This window comes from Symphalangus syndactylus, chromosome 4 (assembly GCF_028878055.3).
Source record: "Symphalangus syndactylus isolate Jambi chromosome 4, NHGRI_mSymSyn1-v2.1_pri, whole genome shotgun sequence".
In the NCBI taxonomy this organism is placed as follows: Eukaryota; Metazoa; Chordata; class Mammalia; order Primates; family Hylobatidae; genus Symphalangus; species Symphalangus syndactylus.
The window spans coordinates 4,927,998-4,948,413 of NC_072426.2; positions in this window are offsets into that span (position 1 = coordinate 4,927,998).

Sequence of the window (20,416 nt, forward strand, 5' to 3'; positions counted from 1 at the left end):
GGTAATAGTGGAAAAAGGAATGTCTCCAAATATAAACTACACAGAATCATTCTGTGAAACTTCTTTCTGATCTGTGCATTCAGCTAACAGAGTTAAACCATACTTTTGATTGAGCAGATCTGAACACTCTTTCTGTAGAAAATGCAACTGGACATTTGGAGCGCTAAGAGAGTAGTAGTGGAAAAAGGAATATATTCAAATATAAACTACACAGAAGCATTCTGTGAAACTTCTTTCTGATCTGAGCATTCAGCTAACAGAGTTAAACCATACTTTTGATTGAGCAGTTTTGAAACACTCTGTCTGTAGAAAATGCAACTGGACATTCGTAGCGCTAAGTGGGTAATAGTGGAAAAAAGAATATGTTCAAATATAAACTACACAGAAGCATTGTATGAAACTTCTTTCTGTTCTGTGCATTCAACTAACAGAGTTGAACCTTACTTTTGATTGAGCCTTTCTGAAACACTCTTTCTGTAGAAACTGCAATTGGACATTCTGAGCGCTAAGAGGCCTCTATTGGGAAAAATAATATCTTCAAATAAAAACTACACAGAAGCATTGTGTGAAACTTATTTCTGATATGTTCATTAAGCTAACAGAGTTAAACCATACTTTTGATTGCTCAGTTCTGAACACTCTTTCTGTAGAAAATGCAAGTGGACATTCGGAGCGCTAAGAGGGTAATAGTGGAAAAAGGAATATATTCAAATATAAACTACACAGTAGCATTCTGTGAAAATACTTTCTTTTCTGTGCATTCAACTAACAGAGTTGAACCTTACTTTTGATTGAGCCGTTCTGAAACACTCTTTCTGTAGAAACTGCAATTGGACATGCTAAGCGCTAAGAGGCCTACATTGGGAAAAAGAATATCTTCAAATAAAAACTACACAGATGCATTCTGTGAAACTTATTTCTGATCTGTAAATTCAGTTAACAGAGATAAAACATATTTTTGATTGAGCAGTTATGAAACACTCTTTTTGTAGAAAATGCAAGTGGAGATTCGGAGCGCTAAGAGGGTAATAGTGGAAAAAGGAATGTCTTCAAATATAAACTACACAGAATCATTCGGTGAAACTTCTTTCTGATCTGTGCATTCAGCTAACTGAGTTAAACCATACTTTTGATTGAGCAGATCTGAACACTCTTTCTGTAGAAAATGCAACTGGACATTTGGAGCGCTAAGAGCGTAGTAGTGGAAAAAGGAATATATTCAAATATAAACTACACAGAAGCATTCTGTGAAACTTCTTTCTGATCTGAGCATTCAGCTAACAGAGTTAAACCATACTTTTGATTGAGCAGTTTTGAAACACTCTGTCTGTAGAAAATGCAACTGGACATTCGTAGCGCTAAGTGGGTAATAGTGGAAAAAAGAATATGTTCAAATATAAACTACACAGAAGCATTGTATGAAACTTCTTTCTGTTCTGTGCATTCAACTAACAGAGTTGAACCTTACTTTTGATTGAGCCGTTCTGAAACACTCTTTCTGTAGAAACTGCAATTGGACATTCTGAGCGCTAAGAGGCCTATATTGGGAAAAAGAATGTCTACAAATAAAAACTGCACAGAAGAATTGTGTGAAACTTCTTTCTCTTCTGTTTGTTCAACTAAAAGAGTTGAACCTTAGTTTTGATTGAGCCGTTCTGAAACACTCTTTCTGTAGAAAATGCAAGTGGAGATTCGGAGCGCTAAGAGGGTAATAGTGGAAAAAGGAATGTCTCCAAATATAAACTACACAGAATCATTCTGTGAAACTTCTTTCTGATCTGTGCATTCAGCTAACAGAGTTAAACCATACTTTTGATTGAGCAGATCTGAACACTCTTTCTGTAGAAAATGCAACTGGACATTTTGAGCGCTAAGAGAGTAGTAGTGGAAAAAGGAATATATTCAAATATAAACTACACAGAAGCATTCTGTGAAACTTCTTTCTGATCTGAGCATTCAGCTAACAGAGTTAAACCATAATTTTGATTGAGCAGTTTTGAAACACTCTGTCTGTAGAAAATGCAACTGGACATTCGTAGCGCTAAGTGGGTAATAGTGGAAAAAAGAATATGTTCAAATATAAACTACACAGAAGCATTGTATGAAACTTCTTTCTGTTCTGTGCATTCAACTAACAGAGTTGAACCTTACTTTTGATTGAGCCTTTCTGAAACACTCTTTCTGTAGAAACTGCAATTGGACATTCTGAGCGCTAAGAGGCCTCTATTGGGAAAAATAATATCTTCAAATAAAAACTACACAGAAGCATTGTGTGAAACTTATTTCTGATATGTTCATTAAGCTAACAGAGTTAAACCATACTTTTGATTGCGTAGTTCTGAACACTCTTTCTGTAGAAAATGCAAGTGGACATTCGGAGCGCTAAGAGGGTAATAGTGGAAAAAGGAATATATTCAAATATAAACTACACAGTACCATTCTGTGAAAATTCTTTCTGTTCTGTGCGTTCAACTAACAGAGTTGAACCTTACTTTTGATTGAGCCGTTCTGAAACACTCTTTCTGTAGAAACTGCAATTGGACATGCTAAGCGCTAAGAGGCCTACATTGGGGAAAAGAATATCTTCAAATAAAAACTACACAGATGAATTCTGTGAAACTTATTTCTGATCTGTAAATTCAGTTAACAGAGATAAAACATATTTTTGATTGAGCAGTTATGAAACACTGTTTTTGTAGAAAATGCAAGTGGAGATTCGGAGCGCTAAGAGGGTAATAGTGGAAAAAGGAATGTCTTCAAATATAAACTACACAGAATCATTCGGTGAAACTTCTTTCTGATCTGTGCATTCAGCTAACAGAGTTAAACCATACTTTTGATTGAGCAGATCTGAACACTCTTTCTGTAGAAAATGCAACGGGACATTTGGAGCGCTAAGAGCGTAGTAGTGGAAAAAGGAATATATTCAAATATAAACTACACAGAAGCATTCTGTGAAACTTCTTTCTGATCTGAGCATTCAGCTAACAGAGTTAAACCATACTTTTGATTGAGCAGTTTTGAAACACTCTGTCTGTAGAAAATGCAAATGGACATTCATAGCGCTAAGTGGGTAATAGTGGAAAAAAAATATGTTCAAATAGAAACTACACAGAAGCATTGTATGAAACTTCTCTCTGTTCTGTGCATTCAACTAACAGAGTTGAACCTTACTTTTGATTGAGCCGTTCTGAAACACTCTTTCTGTAGAAACTGCAATTGGACATTCTGAGCGCTAAGAGGCCTATATTGGGAAAAAGAATGTCTACAAATAAAAACTACACAGAAGAATTGTGTGAAACTTCTTTCTGTTCTGTTTGTAAAACTAAAAGAGTTGAACCTTAGTTTTGATTGAGCTGTTCTGAAACACCCTTTCTGTAGAAAATGCAAGTGGAGATTCGGAGCGCTAAGAGGGTAATAGTGGAAAAAGGAATGTCTCCAAATATAAACTACACAGAATCATTCTGTGAAACTTCTTTCTGATCTGTGCATTCAGCTAACAGAGTTAAACCATACTTTTGATTGAGCAGATCTGAACACTCTTTCTGTAGAAAATGCAACTGGACATTTGGAGCGCTAAGAGAGTAGTAGTGGAAAAAGGAATATATTCAAATATAAACTACACAGAAGCATTCTGTGAAACTTCTTTCTGATCTGAGCATTCAGCTAACAGAGTTAAACCATAATTTTGATTGAGCAGTTTTGAAACACTCTGTCTGTAGAAAATGCAACTGGACATTCGTAGCGCTAAGTGGATAATAGTGGAAAAAAGAATATGTTCAAATATAAACTACACAGAAGCATTGTATGAAACTTCTTTCTGTTCTGTGCATTCAACTAACAGAGTTGAACCTTACTTTTGATTGAGCCTTTCTGAAACACTCTTTCTGTAGAAACTGCAATTGGACATTCTGAGCGCTAAGAGGCCTCTATTGGGAAAAATAATATCTTCAAATAAAAACTACACAGAAGCATTGTGTGAAACTTATTTCTGATATGTTCATTAAGCTAACAGAGTTAAACCATACTTTTGATTGCGTAGTTCTGAACACTCTTTCTGTAGAAAATGCAAGTGGACATTCGGAGCGCTAAGAGGGTAATAGTGGAAAAAGGAATATATTCAAATATAAACTACACAGTACCATTCTGTGAAAATTCTTTCTGTTCTGTGCGTTCAACTAACAGAGTTGAACCTTACTTTTGATTGAGCCGTTCTGAAACACTCTTTCTGTAGAAACTGCAATTGGACATGCTAAGCGCTAAGAGGCCTACATTGGGGAAAAGAATATCTTCAAATAAAAACTACACAGATGAATTCTGTGAAACTTATTTCTGATCTGTAAATTCAGTTAACAGAGATAAAACATATTTTTGATTGAGCAGTTATGAAACACTGTTTTTGTAGAAAATGCAAGTGGAGATTCGGAGCGCTAAGAGGGTAATAGTGGAAAAAGGAATGTCTTCAAATATAAACTACACAGAATCATTCGGTGAAACTTCTTTCTGATCTGTGCATTCAGCTAACAGAGTTAAACCATACTTTTGATTGAGCAGATCTGAACACTCTTTCTGTAGAAAATGCAACTGGACATTTGGAGCGCTAAGAGCGTAGTAGTGGAAAAAGGAATATATTCAAATATAAACTACACAGAAGCATTCTGTGAAACTTCTTTCTGATCTGAGCATTCAGCTAACAGAGTTAAACCATACTTTTGATTGAGCAGTTTTGAAACACTCTGTCTGTAGAAAATGCAAATGGACATTCGTAGCGCTAAGTGGGTAATAGTGGAAAAAAAATATGTTCAAATAGAAACTACACAGAAGCATTGTATGAAACTTCTCTCTGTTCTGTGCATTCAACTAACAGAGTTGAACCTTACTTTTGATTGAGCCGTTCTGAAACACTCTTTCTGTAGAAACTGCAATTGGACATTCTGAGCGCTAAGAGGCCTATATTGGGAAAAAGAATGACTACAAATAAAAACTACACAGAAGAATTGTGTGAAACTTCTTTCTGTTCTGTTTGTAAAACTAAAAGAGTTGAACCTTAGTTTTGATTGAGCTGTTCTGAAACACCCTTTCTGTAGAAAATGCAAGTGGAGATTCGGAGCGCTAAGAGGGTAATAGTGGAAAAAGGAATGTCTCCAAATATAAACTACACAGAATCATTCTGTGAAACTTCTTTCTCATCTGTGCATTCAGCTAACAGAGTTAAACCATACTTTTGATTGAGCAGATCTGAACACTCTTTCTGTAGAAAATGCAACTGGACATTTGGAGCGCTAAGAGAGTAGTAGTGGAAAAAGGAATATATTCAAATATAAACTACACAGAAGCATTCTGTGAAACTTCTTTCTGATCTGAGCATTCAGCTAACAGAGTTAAACCATACTTTTGATTGAGCAGTTTTGAAACACTCTGTCTGTAGAAAATGCAACAGGACATTCGTAGCGCTAAGTGGGTAATAGTGGAAAAAAGAATATGTTCAAATATAAACTACACAGAAGCATTGTATGAAACTTCTTTCTGTTCTGTGCATTCAACTAACAGAGTTGAACCTTACTTTTGATTGAGCCTTTCTGAAACACTCTTTCTGTAGAAACTGCAATTGGACATTCTGAGCGCTAAGAGGCCTCTATTGGGAAAAATAATATCTTCAAATAAAAACTACACAGAAGCATTGTGTGAAACTTATTTCTGATATGTTCATTAAGCTAACAGAGTTAAACCATACTTTTGATTGCGCAGTTCTGAACACTCTTTCTGTAGAAAATGCAAGTGGACATTCGGAGCGCTAAGATTGTAATAGTGGAAAAAGGAATATATTCAAATATAAACTACACAGTAGCATTCTGTGAAAATTCTTTCTGTTCTGTGCATTCAACTAACAGAGTTGAACCTTACTTTTGATTGAGCCGTTCTGAAACACTCTTTCTGTAGAAACTGCAATTGGACATGCTAAGGGCTAAGAGGCCTACATTGGGAAAAAGAATATCTTCAAATAAAAGCTACACAGATGCATTCTGTGAAACTTATTTCTGATCTGTAAATTCAGTTAACAGAGATAAAACATATTTTTGATTGAGCAGTTATGAAACACTCTTTTTGTAGAAAATGCAATGGAGATTCGGAGCGCTAAGAGGGTAATAGTGGAAAAAGGAATGTCTTCAAATATAAACTACACAGAATCATTCGGTGAAACTTCTTTCTGATCTGTGCATTCAGCTAACAGAGTTAAACCATACATTTGATTTAGCAGATCTGAACACTCTTTCTGTAGAAAATGCAACTGGACATTTGGAGCGCTAAGAGCGTAGTAGTGGAAAAAGGAATATATTCAAATATAAACTACACAGAAGCATTCTGTGAAACTTCTTTCTGATCTGAGCATTCAGCTAACAGAGTTAAACCATACTTTTGATTGAGCAGTTTTGAAACACTCTGTCTGTAGAAAATGCAAATGGACATTCGTAGCGCTAAGTGGGTAATAGTGGAAAAAAAATATGTTCAAATAGAAACTACACAGAAGCATTGTATGAAACTTCTCTCTGTTCTGTGCATTCAACTAACAGAGTTGAAACTTACTTTTGATTGAGCCGTTCTGAAACACTCTTTCTGTAGAAACTGCAATTGGACATTGTGAGCGCTAAGAGGCCTATATTGGGAAAAAGAATGTCTACAAATAAAAACTACACAGAAGAATTGTGTGAAACTTCTTTCTGTTCTGTTTGTTCAACTAAAAGAGTTGAACCTTAGTTTTGATTGAGCCGTTCTGAAACACCCTTTCTGTAGAAAATGCAAGTGGAGATTCGGAGCGCTAAGAGGGTAATAGTGGAAAAAGGAATGTCTCCAAATATAAACTACACAGAATCATTCTGTGAAACTTCTTTCTGATCTGTGCATTCAGCTAACAGAGTTAAACCATACTTTTGATTGAGCAGATCTGAACACTCTTTCTGTAGAAAATGCAACTGGACATTTGGAGCGCTAAGAGAGTAGTAGTGGAAAAAGGAATATATTCAAATATAAACTACACAGAAGCATTCTGTGAAACTTCTTTCTGATCTGAGCATTCAGCTAACAGAGTTAAACCATACTTTTGATTGAGCAGTTTTGAAACACTCTGTCTGTAGAAAATGCAACAGGACATTCGTAGCGCTAAGTGGGTAATAGTGGAAAAAAGAATATGTTCAAATATAAACTACACAGAAGCATTGTATGAAACTTCTTTCTGTTCTGTGCATTCAACTAACAGAGTTGAACCTTACTTTTGATTGAGCCTTTCTGAAACACTCTTTCTGTAGAAACTGCAATTGGACATTCTGAGCGCTAAGAGGCCTCTATTGGGAAAAATAATATCTTCAAATAAAAACTACACAGAAGCATTGTGTGAAACTTATTTCTGATATGTTCATTAAGCTAACAGAGTTAAACCATACTTTTGATTGCGCAGTTCTGAACACTCTTTCTGTAGAAAATGCAAGTGGACATTCGGAGCGCTAAGATTGTAATAGTGGAAAAAGGAATATATTCAAATATAAACTACACAGTAGCATTCTGTGAAAATTCTTTCTGTTCTGTGCATTCAACTAACAGAGTTGAACCTTACTTTTGATTGAGCCGTTCTGAAACACTCTTTCTGTAGAAACTGCAATTGGACATGCTAAGCGCTAAGAGGCCTACATTGGGAAAAAGAATATCTTCAAATAAAAACTACACAGATGCATTCTGTGAAACTTATTTCTGATCTGTAAATTCAGTTAACAGAGATAAAACATATTTTTGATTGAGCAGTTATGAAACACTGTTTTTGTAGAAAATGCAAGTGGAGATTCGGAGCGCTAAGAGGGTAATAGTGGAAAAAGGAATGTCTTCAAATATAAACTACACAGAGTCATTCGGTGAAACTTCTTTCTGATCTGTGCATTCAGCTAACTGAGTTAAACCATATTTTTGATTGAGCAGATCTGAACACTCTTTCTCTAGAAAATGCAACTGGACATTTGGAGCGCTAAGAGCGTAGTAGTGGAAAAAGCAATATATTCAAATATAAACTACACAGAAGCATTCTGTGAAACTTCTTTCTGATCTGAGCATTCAGCTAACAGAGTTAAACCATACTTTGGATTGAGCAGTTTTGAAACACTCTGTCTGTAGAAAATGCAACTGGACATTCGTAGCGCTAAGTGGGTAATAGTGGAAAAAAGAATATGTTCAAATATAAACTACACAGAAGCATTGTATGAAACTTCTTTCTGTTCTGTGCATTCAAATAACAGAGTTGAACCTTACTTTTGATTGAGCCGTTCTGAAACACTCTTTCTGTAGAAACTGCAATTGGACATTCAGAGCGCTAAGAGGCCTATATTGGGAAAAAGAATGTCTACAAATAAAAACTACACAGAAGAATTGTGTGAAACTTCTTTCTGTTCTGTTTGTTCAACTAAAAGAGTTGAACCTTAGTTTTGATTGAACCGTTCTGAAACACTCTTTTTGTAGAAAATGCAAGTGGAGATTCGGAGCGCTAAGAGGGTAATAGTGGAAAAAGGAATGTCTTCAAATATAAACTACACAGAATCATTCGGTGAAACTTCTTTCTGATCTGTGCATTCAGCTAACAGAGTTAAACCATACTTTTGATTGAGCAGATCTGAACACTCTTTCTGTAGAAAATGCAACTGGACATTTGGTGCGCTAAGAGCGTAGTAGTGGAAAAAGGAATATATTCAAATATAAACTACACAGAAGCATTCTGTGAAACTTCTTTCTGATCTGAGCATTCAGCTAACAGAGTTAAACCATACTTTTGATTGAGCAGTTTTGAAACACTCTGTCTGTAGAAAATGCAAATGGACATTCGTAGCGCTAAGTGGGTAATAGTGGAAAAAAAATATGTTCAAATAGAAACTACACAGAAGCATTGTATGAAACCTCTCTGTTCTGTGCATTCAACTAACAGAGTTGAACCTTACTTTTGATTGAGCCGTTCTGAAACACTCTTTCTGTAGAAACTGCAATTGGACATTCTGAGCGCTAAGAGGCCTATATTGGGAAAAAGAATGTCTACAAATAAAAACTACACAGAAGAATTGTGTGAAACTTCTTTCTGTTCTGTTTGTTCAACTAAAAGAGTTGAACCTTAGTTTTGATTGAGCCGTTCTGAAACACTCTTTGTGTAGAAAATGCAAGTGGAGATTCGGAGCGCTAAGATGGTAATAGTGGAAAAAGGAATGTCTCCAAATATAAACTACACAGAATCATTCTGTGAAACTTCTTTCTGATCTGTGCATTCAGCTAACAGAGTTAAACCATACTTTTGATTGAGCAGATCTGAACACTCTTTCTGTAGAAAATGCAACTGGACATTTGGAGCGCTAAGAGAGTAGTAGTGGAAAAAGGAATATATTCATATATAAAATACACAGAAGCATTCTGTGAAACTGCTTTCTGATCTGAGCATTCAGCTAACAGAGTTAAGCCATACTTTTGATTGAGCAGTTTTGAAACACTCTGTCTGTAGAAAATGCAACTGGACATTCGTAGCGCTAAGTGGGTAATAGTGGAAAAAAGAATATGTTCAAATATAAACTACACAGAAGCATTGTATGAAACTTCTTTCTGTTCTGTGCATTCAACTAACAGAGTTGAACCTTACTTTTGATTGAGCCTTTCTGAAACACTCTTTCTGTAGAAACTGCAATTGGACATTCTGAGCGCTAAGAGGCCTCTATTGGGAAAAATAATATCTTCAAATAAAAACTACACAGAAGCATTGTGTGAAACTTATTTCTGATATGTTCATTAAGCTAACAGAGTTAAACCATACTTTTGATTGCGCAGTTCTGAACACTCTTTCTGTAGAAAATGCAAGTGGACATTCGGAGCGCTAAGAGGGTAATAGTGGAAAAAGGAATATATTCAAATATAAACTACACAGTAGCATTCTGTGAAAATTCTTTCTGTTCTGTGCATTCAACTAACAGAGTTGAACCTTACTTTTGATTGAGCCGTTCTGAAACACTCTTTCTGTAGAAACTGCAATTGGACATGCTAAGCGCTAAGAGGCCTACATTGGGAAAAAGAATATCTTCAAATAAAAGCTACACAGATGCATTCTGTGAAACTTATTTCTGATCTGTAAATTCAGTTAACAGAGATAAAACATATTTTTGATTGAGCAGTTATGAAACACTCTTTTTGTAGAAAATGCAATGGAGATTCGGAGCGCTAAGAGGTTAATAGTGGAAAAAGGAATGTCTTCAAATATAAACTACACAGAATCATTCGGGAAACTTCTTTCTGATCTGTGCATTCAGCTAACAGAGTTAAACCATACTTTTGATTGAGCAGATCTGAACACTCTTTCTGTAGAAAATGCAACTGGACATTTGGAGCGCTAAGAGAGTAGTAGTGGAAAAAGGAATATATTCAAATATAAACTACACAGAAGCATTCTGTGAAACTTCTTTCTGATCTGAGCATTCAGCTAACAGAGTTAAACCATACTTTTGATTGAGCAGTTTTGAAACACTCTGTCTGTAGAATATGCAACTGGACATTCGTAGCGCTAAGTGGGTAATAGTGGAAAAAAGAATATGTTCAAATATAAACTACACAGAAGCATTGTATGAAACTTCTTTCTGTTCTGTGCATTCAACTAACAGAGTTGAACCTTACTTTTGATTGAGCCTTTCTGAAACACTCTTTCTGTAGAAACTGCAATTGTACATTCTGAGCGCTAAGAGGCCTCTATTGGGAAAAATAATATCTTCAAATAAAAACTACACAAAAGCATTGTGTGAAACTTATTTCTGATATGTTCATTAAGCTAACAGAGTTAAACCATACTTTTGATTGCGCAGTTCTGAACACTCTTTCTGTAGAAAATGCAAGTGGACATTCGGAGCGCTAAGAGGGTAATAGTGGAAAAAGGAATATATTCAAATATAAACTACACAGTAGCATTCTGTGAAAATTCTTTCTGTTCTGTGCATTCAACTAACAGAGTTGAACCTTAATTTTGATTGAGCCGTTCTGAAACACTCTTTCTGTAGAAACTGCAATTGGACATGCTAAGCGCTAAGAGGCCTACATTGGGAAAAAGAATATCTTCAAATAAAAACTACACAGATGCATTCTGTGAAACTTATTTCTGATCTGTAAATTCAGTTAACAGAGATAAAACATATTTTTGATTGAGCAGTTATGAAACACTCTTTTTGTAGAAAATGCAAGTGGAGATTCGGAGCGCTAAGAGGGTAATAGTGGAAAAAGGAATGTCTTCAAATATAAACTACACAGAATCATTCGGTGAAACTTCTTTCTGATCTGTGCATTCAGCTAACAGAGTTAAACCATACTTTTGATTGAGCAGATCTGAACACTCTTTCTGTAGAAAATGCAACTGGACATTTGGAGCGCTAAGAGCGTAGTAGTGGAAAAAGGAATATATTCAAATATAAACTACACAGAAGCATTCTGTGAAACTTCTTTCTGATCTGAGCATTCAGCTAACAGAGTTAAACCATACTTTTGATTGAGCAGTTTTGAAACACTCTGTCTGTAGAAAATGCAACTGGACATTCGTAGCGCTAAGTGGGTAATAGTGGAAAAAAGAATATGTTCAAATATAAACTACACAGAAGCATTGTATGAAACTTCTTTATGTTCTGTGCATTCAACTAACAGAGTTGAACCTTACTTTTGATTGAGCCGTTCTGAAACACTCTTTCTGTGGAAACTGCAATTGGACATTCAGAGCGCTAAGAGGCCTATATTGGGAAAAAGAATGTCTACAAATAAAAACTACACTGAAGAATTGTGTGAAACTTCTTTCTGTTCTGTTTGTTCAACTAAAAGAGTGGAACCTTAGTTTTGATTGAGCCGTTCTGAAACACTCTTTTTGTAGAAAATGCAAGTGGAGATTCGGAGCTCTAAGAGGGTAATAGTGGAAAAAGGAATGTCTTCAAATATAAACTACACAGAATCATTCGGTGAAACTTCTTTCTGATCTGTGCATTCAGCTAACAGAGTTAAACCATACTTTTGATTGAGCAGATCTGAACACTCTTTCTGTAGAAAATGCAACTGGACATTTGGAGCGCTAAGAGCGTAGTAGTGGAAAAAGGAATATATTCAAATATAAACTACACAGAAGCATTCTGTGAAACTTCTTTCTGATCTGAGCATTCAGCTAACAGAGTTAAACCACACTTTTGATTGAGCAGTTTTGAAACACTCTGTCTGTAGAAAATGCAACTGGACATTCGTAGCGCTAAGTGGGTAATAGTGGAAAAAAGAATATGTTCATATATAAACTACACAGAAGCATTTTATGAAACTTCTTTCTGTTCTGTGCATTCAACTAACAGAGTTGAACCTTATATTTGATTGAGCCTTTCTGAAACACTCTTTCTGTAGAAACTGCAATTGGACATTCTGAGCGCTAAGAGGCCTATATTGGGAAAAATAATATCTTCAAATAAAAACTACACAGAAGCATTGTGTGAAACTTATTTCTGATATGTTCATTAAGCTAACAGAGTTAAACCATACTTTTGATTGCGCAGTTCTGAACACTCTTTCTGTAGAAAATGCAAGTGGACATTCGGAGCGCTAAGAGGGTAATAGTGGAAAAAGGAATATATTCAAATATAAACTACACAGTAGCATTCTGTGAAAATTCTTTCTGTTCTGTGCATTCAACTAACAGAGTTGAACCTTACTTTTGATTGAGCCGTTCTGAAACACTCTTTCTGTAGAAACTGCAATTGGACATGCTAAGCGCTAAGAGGCCTACATTGGGTAAAAGAATATCTTCAAATAAAAACTACACAGATGCATTCTGTGAAACTTACTTCTGATCTGTAAATTCAGTTAACAGAGATAAAACATATTTTTGATTGAGCAGTTATGAAACACTCTTTTTGTAGAAAATGCAATGGAGATTCGGAGCGCTAAGAGGGTAATAGTGGAAAAAGGAATGTCTTCAAATATAAACTACACAGAATCATTCGGTGAAACTTCTTTCTGATCTGTGCATTCAGCTAACTGAGTTAAACCATACTTTTGATTGAGCAGATCTGAACACTCTTTCTGTAGAAAATGCAACGGGACATTTGGAGCGCTAAGAGCGTAGTAGTGGAAAAAGGAATCTATTCAAATATAAACTACACAGAAGCATTCTGTGAAACTTCTTTCTGATCTGAGCATTCAGCTAACAGAGTTAAACCATACTTTTGATTGAGCAGTTTTGAAACACTCTGTCTGTAGAAAATGCAACTGGACATTCGTAGCGCTAAGTGGGTAATAGTGGAAAAAAGAATATGTTCAAATATAAACTACACAGAAGCATTGTATGAAACTTCTTTCTGTTCTTTGCATTCAACTAACAGAGTTGAACCTTACTTTTGATTGAGCCGTTCTGAAACACTCTTTCTGTAGAAACTGCAATTGGACATTCAGAGCGCTAAGAGGCCTATATTGGGAAAAAGAATGTCTACAAATAAAAACTACACAGAAGAACTGTGTGAAACTTCTTTCTGTTCTGTTTGTTCAACAAAAAGAGTTGAACCTTAGTTTTGATTGAGCCGTTCTGAAACACTCTTTCTGTAGAAAATGCAAGTGGAGATTCGGAGCGCTAAGAGGGTAATAGTGGAAAAAGGAATGTCTCCAAATATAAACTACACAGAATCATTCTGTGAAACTTCTTTCTGATCTGTGCATTCAGCTAACAGAGTTAAACCATACTTTTGATTGAGCAGATCTGAACACTCTTTCTGTAGAAAATGCAACTGGACATTTGGAGCGCTAAGAGAGTAGTAGTGGAAAAAGGAATATATTCAAATATAAACTACACAGAAGCATTCTGTGAAATTTCTTTCTGATCTGAGCATTCAGCTAACAGAGTTAAACCATAATTTTGATTGAGCAGTTTTGAAACACTCTGTCTGTAGAAAATGCAACTGGACATTCGTAGCGCTAAGTGGGTAATAGTGGAAAAAAGAATATGTTCAAATATAAACTACACAGAAGCATTGTATGAAACTTCTTTCTGTTCTGTGCATTCAACTAACAGAGTTGAACCTTACTTTTGATTGAGCCTTTCTGAAACACTCTTTCTGTAGAAACTGCAATTGGACATTCTGAGCGCTAAGAGGCCTCTATTGGGAAAAATAATATCTTCAAATAAAAACTACACAGAAGCATTGTGTGAAACTTATTTCTGATATGTTCATTAAGCTAACAGAGTTAAACCATACTTTTGATTGCGTAGTTCTGAACACTCTTTCTGTAGAAAATGCAAGTGGACTTTCGGAGCGCTAAGAGGGTAATAGTGGAAAAAGGAATATATTCAAATATAAACTACACAGTAGCATTCTGTGAAAATTCTTTCTGTTCTGTGCATTCAACTAACAGAGTTGAACCTTACTTTTGATTGAGCCGTTTTGAAACACTCTTTCTGTAGAAACTGCAATTGGACATGCTAAGCGCTAAGAGGCCTACATTGGGAAAAAGAATATCTTCAAATAAAAACTACACAGATGCATTCTGTGAAACTTATTTCTGATCTGTAAATTCAGTTAACAGAGATAAAACGTATTTTTGATTGAGCAGTTATGAAAAACTCTTTTTGTAGAAAATGCAAGTGGAGATTCGGAGCGCTAAGAGGGTAATAGTGGAAAAAGGAATGTCTTCAAATATAAACTACACAGAATCATTCGGTGAAACTTCTTTCTGATCTGTGCATTCAGCTAACAGAGTTAAACCATACTTTTAATTGAGCAGATCTGAACACTCTTTCTGTAGAAAATGCAACTGGACATTTTGAGCGCTAAGAGCGTAGTAGTGGAAAAAGGAATATATTCAAATATAAACTACACAGAAGCATTCTGTGAAACTTCTTTCTGATCTGAGCATTCAGCTAACAGAGTTAAACCATACTTTTGATTGAGCAGTTTTGAAACACTCTGTCTGTACAAAATGCAACTGGACATTCGTAGCGCTAAGTGGGTAATAGTGGAAAAAAGAATATGTTCAAATATAAACTACACAGAAGCATTGTATGAAACTACTTTCTGTTCTGTTTGTTCAACTAAAAGAGTTGAACCTTAGTTTTGATTGAGCCGTTCTGAAACACACTTTCTGTAGAAAATGCAAGTGGAGATTCGGAGCGCTAAGAGGATAATAGTGGAAAAAGGAATGTCTCCAAATATAAACTACACAGAATCATTCTGTGAAACTTCTTTCTGATCTGTGCATTCAGCTAACAGAGTTAAACCATACTTTTGATTGAGCAGATCTGAACACTCTTTCTGTAGAAAATGCAACTGGACATTTGGAGCGCTAATAGAGTAGTAGTGGAAAAAGGAATATATTCAAATATAAACTACACAGAAGCATTCTGTGAAACTTCTTTCTGATCTGAGCATTCAGCTAACAGAGTTAAACCACACTTTTGATTGAGCAGTTTTGAAACACTCTGTCTGTAGAAAATGCAACTGGACATTCGTAGCGCTAAGTGGGTAATAGTGGAAAAAAGAATATGTTCATATATAAACTACACAGAAGCATTTTATGAAACTTCTTTCTGTTCTGTGCATTCAACTAACAGAGTTGAACCTTACATTTGATTGAGCCTTTCTGAAACACTCTTTCTGTAGAAACTGCAATTGGACATTCTGAGCGCTAAGAGGCCTATATTGGGAAAAATAATATCTTCAAATAAAAACTACACAGAAGCATTGTGTGAAACTTATTTCTGATATGTTCATTAAGCTAACAGAGTTAAACCATACTTTTGATTGCGCAGTTCTGAACACTCTTTCTGTAGAAAATGCAAGTGGACATTCGGAGCGCTAAGAGGGTAATAGTGGAAAAAGGATTATATTCAAATATAAACTACACAGTAGCATTCTGTGAAAATTCTTTCTGTTCTGTGCATTCAACTAACAGAGTTGAACCTTACTTTTGATTGAGCCGTTCTGAAACACTCTTTCTGTAGAAACTGCTATTGGACATGCTAAGCGCTAAGAGGCCTATAATGGGAAAAAGAATATCTTCAAATAAAAACTACACAGATGCATACTGTGAAACTTATTTCTGATCTGTAAATTCAGTTAACAGAGATAAAACATATTTTTGATTGAGCAGTTATGAAACACTCTTTTTGTAGAAAATGCAAGTGGAGATTCGGAGCGCTAAGTGGGTAATAGTGGAAAAAGGGATATCTTCAAATATAAACTACACAGAATCATTCGGTGAAACTTCTTTCTGAGCTGTGCATTCAGCTAACAGAGTTAAACCATACTTTTGATTGAGCAGATCTGAACACTCTTTCTGTAGAAAATGCAACTGGACATTTGGAGCGCTAAGAGCGTAGTAGTGGAAAAAGGAATATATTCAAATATAAACTACACAGAAGCATTCTGTGAAACATCTTTCTGATCTGAGCATTCAGCTAACAGAGTTAAACCATACTTTTGATTGAGCAGTTTTGAAACACTCTGTCTGTAGAAAATGCAACTGGACATTCGTAGCGCTAAGTGGGTAATAGTGGAAAAAACAATATGTTCAAATAGAAACTACACAGAAGCATTGTATGAAACTTCTTTCTGTTCTGTGCATTCAACTAACAGAGTTGAACCTTACTTTTGATTGAGCCGTTCTGAAACACTCTTTCTGTAGAAACTGCAATTGGACATTCTGAGCGCTAGGAGGCCTATATTGGGAAAAAGAATGTCTTCAAATAAAAACTACACAGAAGAATTGTGTGAAACTTCTTTCTGTTCTGTTTGTTCAACTAAAAGAGTTGAACCTTAGTTTTGATTGAGCCGTTCTGAAACACTCTTTCTGTAGAAAATGCAAGTGGAGATTCGGAGCGCTAAGAGGGTTATAGTGGAAAAAGGAATGTCTCCAAATATAAACTACACAGAATCATTCTGTGAAACTTCTTTCTCATCTGTGCATTCAGCCAACAGAGTTAAACCATACTTTTGATTGAGCAGATCTGAAGACTCTTTCTGTAGAAAATGCAACTGGACATTTGGAGCGCTAAGAGAGTAGTAGTGGAAAAAGGAATATATTCAAATATAAACTACACAGAAGCATTCTGTGAAACTTCTTTCTGATCTGAGCATTCAGCTAACAGAGTTAAACCATACTTTTCATTGAGCAGTTTTGAAACACTCTGTCTGTAGAAAATGCAACTGGACATTCGTAGCGCTAAGTGGGTAATAGTAGAAAAAAGAATATGTTCAAATATAAACTACACAGAATCATTGTATGAAACTTCTTTCTGTTCTGTGCATTCAACTAACAGAGTTGAACCTTACTTTTGATTGAGCCTTTCTGAAACACTCTTTCTGTAGAAACTGCAATTGGACATTCTGAGCGCTAAGAGGCCTCTATTGGGAAAAATAATATCTTCAAATAAAAACTACACAGAAGCATTGTGTGAAACTTATTTCTGATATGTTCATTAAGCTAACAGAGTTAAACCATACTTTTGATTGCGTAGTTCTGAACACTCTTTCTGTAGAAAATGCAAGTGGACATTCGGAGCGCTAAGAGGGTAATAGTGGAAAAAGGAATATATTCAAATATAAACTACACAGTAGCATTCTGTGAAAATTCTTTCTGTTCTGTGCATTCAACTAACAGAGTTGAACCTTACTTTTGATTGAGCCGTTTTGAAACACTCTTTCTGTAGAAACTGCAATTGGACATGCTAAGCGCTAAGAGGCCTACATTGGGAAAAAGAATATCTTCAAATAAAAACTACACAGATGCATTCTGTGAAACTTATTTCTGATCTGTAAATTCAGTTAACAGAGATAAAACGTATTTTTGATTGAGCAGTTATGAAACACTCTTTTTGTAGAAAATGCAAGTGGAGATTCGGAGCGCTAAGAGGGTAATAGTGGAAAAAGGAATGTCTTCAAATATAAACTACACAGAATCATTCGGTGAAACTTCTTTCTGATCTGTGCATTCAGCTAACAGAGTTAAACCATAGTTTTAATTGAGCAGATCTGAACACTCTTTCTGTAGAAAATGCAACTGGACATTTTGAGCGCTAAGAGCGTAGTAGTGGAAAAAGGAATATATTCAAATATAAACTACACAGAAGCATTCTGTGAAACTTCTTTCTGATCTGAGCATTCAGCTAACAGAGTTAAACCATACTTTTGATTGAGCAGTTTTGAAACACTCTGTCTGTAGAAAATGCAACTGGACATTCGTAGCGCTAAGTGGGTAATAGTGGAAAAAAGAATATGTTCAAATATAAACTACACAGAAGCATTGTATGAAACTACTTTCTGTTCTGTTTGTTCAACTAAAAGAGTTAAACCTTAGTTTTGATTGAGCCGTTCTGAAACACACTTTCTGTAGAAAATGCAAGTGGAGATTCGGAGCGCTAAGAGGATAATAGTGGAAAAAGGAATGTCTCCAAATATAAACTACACAGAATCATTCTGTGAAACTTCTTTCTGATCTGTGCATTCAGCTAACAGAGTTAAACCATACTTTTGATTGAGCAGATCTGAACACTCTTTCTGTAGAAAATGCAACTGGACATTTGGAGCGCTAATAGAGTAGTAGTGGAAAAAGGAATATATTCAAATATAAACTACACAGAAGCATTCTGTGAAACTTCTTTCTGATCTGAGCATTCAGCTAACAGAGTTAAACCACACTTTTGATTGAGCAGTTTTGAAACACTCTGTCTGTAGAAAATGCAACTGGACATTCGTAGCGCTAAGTGGGTAATAGTGGAAAAAAGAATATGTTCATATATAAACTACACAGAAGCATTTTATGAAACTTCTTTCTGTTCTGTGCATTCAACTAACAGAGTTGAACCTTACATTTGATTGAGCCTTTCTGAAACACTCTTTCTGTAGAAACTGCAATTGGACATTCTGAGCGCTAAGAGGCCTATATTGGGAAAAATAATATCTTCAAATAAAAACTACACAGAAGCATTGTGTGAAACTTATTTCTGATATGTTCATTAAGCTAACAGAGTTAAACCATACTTTTGATTGCGCAGTTCTGAACACTCTTTCTGTAGAAAATGCAAGTGGACATTCGGAGCGCTAAGAGGGTAATAGTGGAAAAAGGAATATATTCAAATATAAACTACACAGTAGCATTCTGTGAAAATTCTTTCTGTTCTGTGCATTCAACTAACAGAGTTGAACCTTACTTTTGATTGAGCCGTTCTGAAACACTCTTTCTGTAGAAACTGCTATTGGACATGCTAAGCGCTAAGAGGCCTATAATGGGAAAAAGAATATCTTCAAATAAAAACTACACAGATGCATTCTGTGAAACTTATTTCTGATCTGTAAATTCAGTTAACAGAGATAAAACATATTTTTGATTGAGCAGTTATGAAACACTCTTTTTGTAGAAAATGCAAGTGGAGATTCGGAGCGCTAAGTGGGTAATAGTGGAAAAAGGGATATCTTCAAATATAAACTACACAGAATCATTCGGTGAAACTTCTTTCTGAGCTGTGCATTCAGCTAACAGAGTTAAACCATACTTTTGATTGAGCAGATCTGAACACTCTTTCTGTAGAAAATGCAACTGGACATTTGGAGCGCTAAGAGCGTAGTAGTGGAAAAAGGAATATATTCAAATATAAACTACACAGAAGCATTCTGTGAAACATCTTTCTGATCTGAGCATTCAGCTAACAGAGTTAAACCATACTTTTGATTGAGCAGTTTTGAAACACTCTGTCTGTAGAAAATGCAACTGGACATTCTTAGCGCTAAGTGGGTAATAGTGGAAAAAAGAATATGTTCAAATATAAACTACACAGAAGCATTGTATGAAACTTCTTTCTGTTCTGTGCATTCAACTAACAGAGTTGAACCTTACTTTTGATTGAGCCGTTCTGAAACACTCTTTCTGTAGAAACTGCAATTGGACATTCTGAGCGCTAGGAGGCCTATATTGGGAAAAAGAATGTCTTCAAATAAAAACTACACAGAAGAATTGTGTGAAACTTCTTTCTGTTCTGTTTGTTCAACTAAAAGAGTTGAACCTTAGTTTTGATTGAGCCGTTCTGAAACACTCTTTCTGTAGAAAATGCAAGTGGAGATTCGGAGCGCTAAGAGGGTTATAGTGGAAAAAGGAATGTCTCCAAATATAAACTACACAGAATCATTCTGTGAAACTTCTTTCTCATCTGTGCATTCAGCCAACAGAGTTAAACCATACTTTTGATTGAGCAGATCTGAAGACTCTTTCTGTAGAAAATGCAACTGGACATTTGGAGCGCTAAGAGAGTAGTAGTGGAAAAAGGAATATATTCAAATATAAACTACACAGAAGCATTCTGTGAAACTTCTTTCTGATCTGAGCATTCAGCTAACAGAGTTAAACCATACTTTTGATTGAG